Source organism: Lemur catta, chromosome 15 (genome assembly GCF_020740605.2).
Source record: "Lemur catta isolate mLemCat1 chromosome 15, mLemCat1.pri, whole genome shotgun sequence".
NCBI lineage: Eukaryota > Metazoa > Chordata > Mammalia > Primates > Lemuridae > Lemur > Lemur catta.
Genome location: NC_059142.1, coordinates 2,904,254 through 2,912,206, shown reverse-complemented (window position 1 = coordinate 2,912,206; position 7,953 = coordinate 2,904,254).

The following is a 7,953-nucleotide window of genomic DNA, read 5'->3' as shown; positions in this document are numbered from 1 at the left end:
TTTACAAATAAAGGACTTGTATCCAAAATACATAAATGACTCTCAAAACTCAATAATGAGAAAACAAACAACCCCATAAGAAAAAGGACAATATATTTTAATAAACACCAGCTGAAGATGAATGGATAGCAAAGAAGTATATGAAAAGGTGCTCAAAACCATCAGTCATTAGTGAAATGCCACTAAATACCACAATGAGATAAGCACCTGTTAGAATGGCTAAAACTAAAAAGATTAACCATGTCAAGTGCTGCAAGGATGTATAGGAACTGGAACTCTCCCATACATTGCTGTTGATAAGATGGCATAACCACCTGGGAAATTAGTTTGAATTTCCTTAAAAAGCTCAACATATACCTCCCATATCATCCAACCATTCTACTCCTAGGCACTTATCTAAGAGAAAAGAAAGCACGTGGCCATACAAAAACTTATTAAAAAGTTTGTAAGAATGGAAACAACCGAAATGTCAATCAACAGTTGAATAGATAAATACATATCAAATAAGGATGCTGAATGAAGAAGCTAGGCAAGAAAGAGTACATTATGCATCATTTCATAATAAAACTCTAGAAAATGCACACTAGTATATCCTACAGAAAACACAAGAGCAGAGGAGTGGGGAGGGAGGATTACCAAGGGGCACAAAGAAGTGTGATACATATGTTCATTGTCTTGACTGTGGTGATGCTTCGTGGGCATGTATGTGTATGTCAAAAACTGTCAAATTGCACACTCTAGAGATGCAAAGTTCATTATATGTCAATTAAAGCAGTTAAAAGTATTATAAACAAAACCAAATACCAAATAAAAACAGGAAAATTTTTGCAACATATGTGATAGAGTATAGGCTACATGCGGAGAAAAATAATAACAAAAAAAAACAATACAATAATAAAAAATGGTACAAATAAAAACAATACTGTATGATAGCTATTTACATGGCATTTACATTGCATTAGGTATTGTAAGTAATCTAGAGATGATTTAATGTATACGGCAGGACGTGTGCAGGCTATATTCAAATACTATGCCATTTTATATAAGGCATGTGAGCATCTATGGATTTGGGTATCTGAGGGGGGTTCTGCCTGGAACAACCTCACCCCACCCCAGCACTCCCCACTTCCCTTCCCCACCCCGTGGATACTGAGGAACATCTGTATGCTGGTACAGAAAGCACATGGAAGATATAGTATTGAGTGAAATAAGCAAGTTATAGAATATTTTATATATAAATGATTCAATTTGTGAAAAACTAAAAAAATAAATAAATAAAAAGCTTTCATGCACACATACCCCATGTACGGCCCTGTACATAAGAATCTTCAGAAATGATACACAATAGTTAAAAGTGGTTAACACTGAAGAAAGATTAACTCTCTAATCCTATGTATGGTTTTAATTTTTTCCCAAGTTTTAAAAAACCAGTTTCTACTACTACTATTGTAAAATTAATAAAACTAAATACTGAAACATGACGTCAATTCCAAACTTTTCAGGTAGTTGAGATTAAAATTGTCATTCTTGATAATTGAGATTAGGAAATTAAAATGTTTGAATACTATGCTGAATGCTTCCTAAACTTGACCCATGTAAGTATCATTATTTTAAGTCTCCAGCCTCGAGATGAAAGCCTTAAGTACGGGTGACTAGCGCCTTCCCTGGCGCAGTGGAGAGATGGTGCACGGCCTTTGGCCTGAGTGAAGTCCGGCCCTCCCCTTACAGGCCTCGAGATCTTGGGCAAATTATTACTGCTCAATCCACAGTTGCCTCATCTGTAAAATGGGAACAATAATATTTATGTCACAAGAGTGTGCTAAGACTGTATGGGAAGAATAAAATCTATTTTTCTGCAATTGTAGGGCCAGTTCATCTTTTTTGCCAAGGAAATTTTATTCAAAATTTTGTAGACACAGGATAGCTGAAGTGCAGCCCTCCTGCACAGACAGGGTTTCCCTGCTGGCTCAAAGGACGGGTGCCGGGATTCTGTTGACCAAATTTACCAAATTAACAGGTCAGAGAGATGCCCCTGGTTGCCTGGGTAACTTGGGATGATGGCCTTGGACGAACTTTAGTATTTTTTTTTCTCTCTGAGTTTTCTCTGGGAAGAGTGAATATAGCTATTTGGTCAGTGTTTGTGTGTATGCCTTTTTCTGGGTAAATATTGACTTTTCTTGCTGGGTTGCTGAACTCCCAAGAAAAACTCTCCATTTCACAAGAGACCATTTATAAGATAGTAAATACTAGTCATATTCATAAATGCCAGATGAAATAGATTTTATGCATGCTTGGGCTTGAATGATGGAATAACTGGTGTTATGATGTAGAAAAGTAATCAGGATAGAATCATGGAATCTGAAAGAAAAGTCCCATTAGAAATTTTCCAGCCAAGTCCCCAAGAAAGGGATGTTGGTGACCCATTTTCAAATTTGCCACTTAGTTGGTGACCATTCAGCATGTCACCTAATTTTTAGATCTGACAGCTAAAATGGGGCCAGTTAGACACACTATCTTCTTGTAAGATATTGGAGATATTTGCAAAAAACAGCAATACAGTGCATTTGAAAACATTATCACCATGTATTATTCACTGGGCATTTATCTCCTAATTTATTTTTTTAAGACATAGGAGAAAGAAGATGGCCTCCATCTACGAGGAGAGGAAACAGGGAAAAAGACAGAAGCAGAACGCTTTTCTGACACCTGATCTCTTGATGAGGACTTCTTCCAAAACTCAGGAGATTCAGGAATGCAACTTGCTTATTTAATTTGTATAGAGAGTATTTCCATATTTTGAGAACAAAGAAAACCAAGTGTAGGCTACAAATCTGAGCATAGATCAAAAACCTTATCTCAGGGAAAATCCCCTGAGGGTGACTGCAATCAGGGCGCTTCGCCCACCAGGCAGAAACGCTGAGCAGTCCTCCGATAACAGTCCCCCATGTTGCTGCAGAGGTTAATCCATTCCTGATGCTGCTCCGTAGAAAAGGAGATGATTATCCAATGTGTCATGCTGAAGGCATAACTTGTGTCAGCCCTGCCGGTCACCTCACAGCCCGGGCCAGGCAGGCGAGAGGCCCTGGTCAGAATCCCAGATCTTTCCCATCAAGCACAGAATTTCCCCTGGGTTTGCCCGGTATGTCTTAATTCTTGCTAACTGATGGTAATTTTGACCTATGAGTTAACAGGAACTGCCCTTTGAATTTCTTTTGGCCTTCATGCAATCTATTAAGGCACTTAAGCTTCTGCCTTCTACATAAAACACTCCTATTTTTAAAAACAAACTTTTAAGTCAAAAATGACAGGGTTAATTATTCTGAAATACGCTGTTTACAGCCCAAACTCCATAAAACAGAATACATGATTTAATGCCCCATCCAAGACAGCGCTGGTTTTCATTTCTGCACAATCAGGGACTAAATCTATGTCACTCATTCCCCTATGTGTGCTGGAAATGGTTTTATGTTCCATCTTACTTTAAATTATACACATCAAGATCATAATGGGACACAGTCTACTTTGTTGCCAAAACCTGCTAGGTCAGATCATCTATTAAACTCTATTTATTTTTTATGACAAACAAGAAAAATGACAAAGCAGCTACTGAATGCCCACTAATGAACACCAAATGCCTCTCGAGGTCCCCTTCATATTGCACTCATTTGTTCAGGAGTCCAGTTAACTTCCTCTTTGATGCTCTACCTCCCAAAAATAATCCTAAGAAGAAGCTGGTTTTCATAAGCTACCGGGGGCTGAGCTGGTTACCATCTGCCCTCTTGCTCTGATTCTGGGGTCAAAAGTTGGATCCAACCTTGACAATGTAAAATTTCATCAAAAGGAGAAAAATCTCACGTACCATTGAAGTTGCTTGTCTTGGGGCCCAAATAAACTAAAGGTACTATCTGCTCTAAGTTTCAAAGAGTCCCATTTGTATCTAGAAATACTTCCAGAAAGAGTCACAGGAGGAAAGGGGAAGAGGAAATAACCAAGCTAAGGACAGAGTTTCCTAAGATGGTAGCTTTCAGAGCCACCTGAAAATCATACTCAGGGAATTCAAAGGGGCATTTGGGGTTAATTTGATCAACAATTCAGATTTCAAGAGTGCTGCAGATTTTTACACGTTGTATATTTTTGTAAGCTTGTTTTGGAATCTTCCTAAGTTCTTTTTGAAACTGCGTCTCCCCTATCATGTTCTGGAGTCCACGCCTTGCACAGCCCACCAAGAGCAAATCCCAGAATGCTTGGAGGCACACACTCGCCTAACGCACTCCCTGCCCTTGGCCTTCTGGGATTAGAGTCTCTGGAGATAGAAAGATTCCAAGGGACCCTGAGATTACAAAAAGCACACTATTCTGCCTTCTTCTGAGCATGGCACATAGGCCAGAGGGGAATGTCTACCTAATCCCCTGGTCCCTGGCTAAAACGGACCCTGGTCAATGTGACAGACTTAAGGGACACACAAACTGCTTTTCTTTCAAGAGGTTTTTGGGGGATGCAATGACATGAAATTTGAGCACATTTTTTTAAAAAAAAATCAAATATTTTGCCCTTACCCACTGGCCTTTTTTTCCCAGATACTATTGCACTTGTTTCTGTGTCTTAGGCTTTTGTCGGGGGGTGACTGTTTTTTTTCTTTCCTCTGTCTTCATGGGTCTTTCAATAAAAAGTTATGAGGGTGTCAGCCAGTTGCCATTTTGAATTGGAAATTTGGGGTGTTCTTTTAACTATATCACACTGATTTCACTTAAACATCTCTGTGATTTCACTTAAACATCTCTATTAAGAGATGCTTTGATGCTGGGACTATATAGGCAAAAACAAGCTACAGCTTATCTTTTGAAGGTGGCAAGTGAATCATACAATATGAAGTGTGGAGAAAGCAAAAAACCTATGATTCTTAGAGAAACAAGTAGTACACAGAAGTCTTTTAACCCTAATTGAAAATGCAAAAAAAAAAAACCACTGCTTTAGCATGCTTGGGGGGTTTGTGTGCGTGGTTGTGGTGTGAGGATTGGGGCAGCATGAGGAAAATAGAGTGCTCCCAGGGCTCAGAATATTCTGGCTTTGAGTGAATCCTCAGGAAATGACCCTTTCCCATCTGCTTTCTAATGCAGCTTAAGTCTGTTAAAATGATCCCTGTGCTGAACGCGTCCACGCATTGCTGGCGTTGGCCAGGCCACCTTTCTTCCCATCCCTCCCTCAGAGAAGGTGAGCTCAGTGACGGTGTGTGAAGAAGCACAGACTGGCGGACTTCCCCTGATGCCCAGTGGAAGATCATTTAATTGAGCCAGATCCTGTCTTACTTTGGATTCACTCCATTCAGGGCCCTAATGAGGGATTTTTTTTTTTTACTTTAAATCTTTGGCATACAATCCAGTTTGCCAGATAAAGTGTAGGATGGCCAAGTAAATTTCAATTTCAGGAAAACAGTGGATACTTTTTTTAGTACAAGTATTTCCCAAACATTGCATGGGATTTATATATACAAAAATAAGTATTCATTATTTATCTGAAATTCAAATTTCATTGAAAATCTTGTATTTTTGTTGTTGTTCTTGCTTTGTCTAGAAACTCGACCTGTGGGCTGTGCATTTTTAAGTTACTTTTAAAAATCAGTAAGAAAGAAACAAGGAAACTGTGTTTATCTGCCATATCTTCTCCATACCTGGCAAAGGATCCTGCCTATTTCTGTAGGAAAAAAAATGATCTATGACAAAATGGCAAATGTGAATTTCATGGGTGTTTAGCCATAATATAAACTCTTCATGAAGTCTGTGCTGGTGCCAGTTACATATTACTAATGGGAACCTATTGACAAGCTCTATTTTTATTAAAAAATAAGATTAAGGTACTTTAGGGCCCATCAAAAATCAGAATTCTTTTATTACCTTAAAACTATCTGTAGTCACATCTCAATTTAGTAAAGTTGAAAGAATATTGAAAATCTAATTTGTCTTTGTATTAATCTCCCAAGTGGAGGCAAGTCAAACAGGCTCCAACAGAAAGCTCAGCCGGCTGACTGTCTTAAGAAACTGTCACTGAAGTTTTTCTTTGTAGAACAGCATCATACCTCATGAAAGAACAAAAAGACTAGGTTCTGACCTCTGACACTAACAACACATGATTAGAATCCCTGATCGCAATGGCTACGTTTTTTTTCCCTAAGGAAAAAATAAATTAGATCACAATTATTTGTAAACCCTCCCTAACAGCAATTGTATAGCCATAGTTCAACATACTACATTGGGTTACCCATTGCAACATTGACACATTTATGCTTCAGTCTAATCCAAACTTAATCAAGTTCCTTGTGGATTTTAATTCCTTCATGAGGTAAGGAAATGAGTACAAAGTCTTCTTAAATATGAAACCTGAGTGGCCATTTTACAAAGACCTGACCAAGAAAAAGGGCTGAGGTTGTAATCTGCTATTTCTTCCTGGGCAGCTGCCACCAGCGCTCTGACTGCTAGAACCACAGTGACAGGCGGGCTGAGTACTCGCAGGATAAGCAGTCAGGGCAACACTCCGCTTTCAGCTGAGTCACCTCAAGGCTCCTGGTGGCAGTGCCTTGATTAGTTCCTTCTGCTTTCATGACGTGCACACATATTAGTATTATTTAATTACCAGACAGGAATGTTGCTAGCGAACATCAGTCTGTCCTAAATGAGGAATGGTGAGCTTGGTTTGTAGGGAAAGGGAAACCTCCTTGGAACCCTACGAAGTTGGAAGTTACGATGATTTAGGCAAGATTCAAGATGGCAATAAAGACATTGTACAGCATTTTATAGCGGAAAATCAAGGCCAAGAACACAAAAAGACCTCAGCTGGGCTGAAGCACAGCTCTTCAGTAGCTCATCCTGGGACCTGTCTCCTTTGTTTTATTTTCCAGCTTCCTCATCCTTGGCTCCTGATTCAAAAGTGAAGAGATGTATGAGGCTTGACCACAGTTGTAAGAGGTAAAACGGAGAGTCAAGTCCAAGGCTGCCTGGCTGTAAAATTCAGTTTCTAACTCTGTACTATTAATATATAACTGTTCTGAATTCCAAGGCAGTCACATTTGTTTTGTGTGTGAATTTGAATTAGGCAAATTTAAAAGACTACAGTACAAGATATTATTTAAGATCTTACTTTATGCCAAAATAAAGTATATAGAGCTCATACTGTTTTTAATGCTGAGAATTGCAAAATTCCAAAACTGACTGGCAGACTCAATTGTAGGAGGTTTTTGTGCCATTACCACAGGAGAACGTAACTTTGGTTGGTTAAAAAAAAGTGTGTGTGTCTATATGTGTATATATATTCCATTTTGTCACTATCCCATGAAACCTGTTATAATTAATATGTATCAGTACTCCTAAACAAGTTTCGTAATCATGGTGTTGCTATCTACATAGGTATTATTTTTACAATCCATTGTTTACTAATATTGTTATTAATGTAATCCTGACAAATACCTCCTTTAACAGTGTCATCCAAACATTCACTATTCACTATGTTGTGGTGCTAGGGCTGACTCTGAAAGTCATGTCTGGAAATCAGTAACTTTGAGAAACATGCTAGACATGATAAACCGCTAAGAAGTAGGTCAAACTACCAAAATGTGCTGTGCTGTTAGTTTTGGAGAGAGTACTCAGAGAAGTATTAGAGACATTGCTGAGAAAATAAAAATCAGTCTTAAAGCAAAAATATGTAAAAAGTTGTAAGAGTACATGGTCCCCAAATTTAATTTGTTCCTTCACTCCTCTTTTATGTTTGTTCCTAAGAAAAAGTTAGTCTTGAATTATACTGGGTTTTCAGGAATGTGTCTCTTGCACAAACGCCAACCACTGTACATTTTTCATTAAAAGCATCTGACAGTATTTGCCTTCTTGCCCAGCTCTATGACAGTCTTGTGGTTTATCAACTAGAATGGAATTTCCATGAGGATAAGACTCACATAGCCCCTGAACT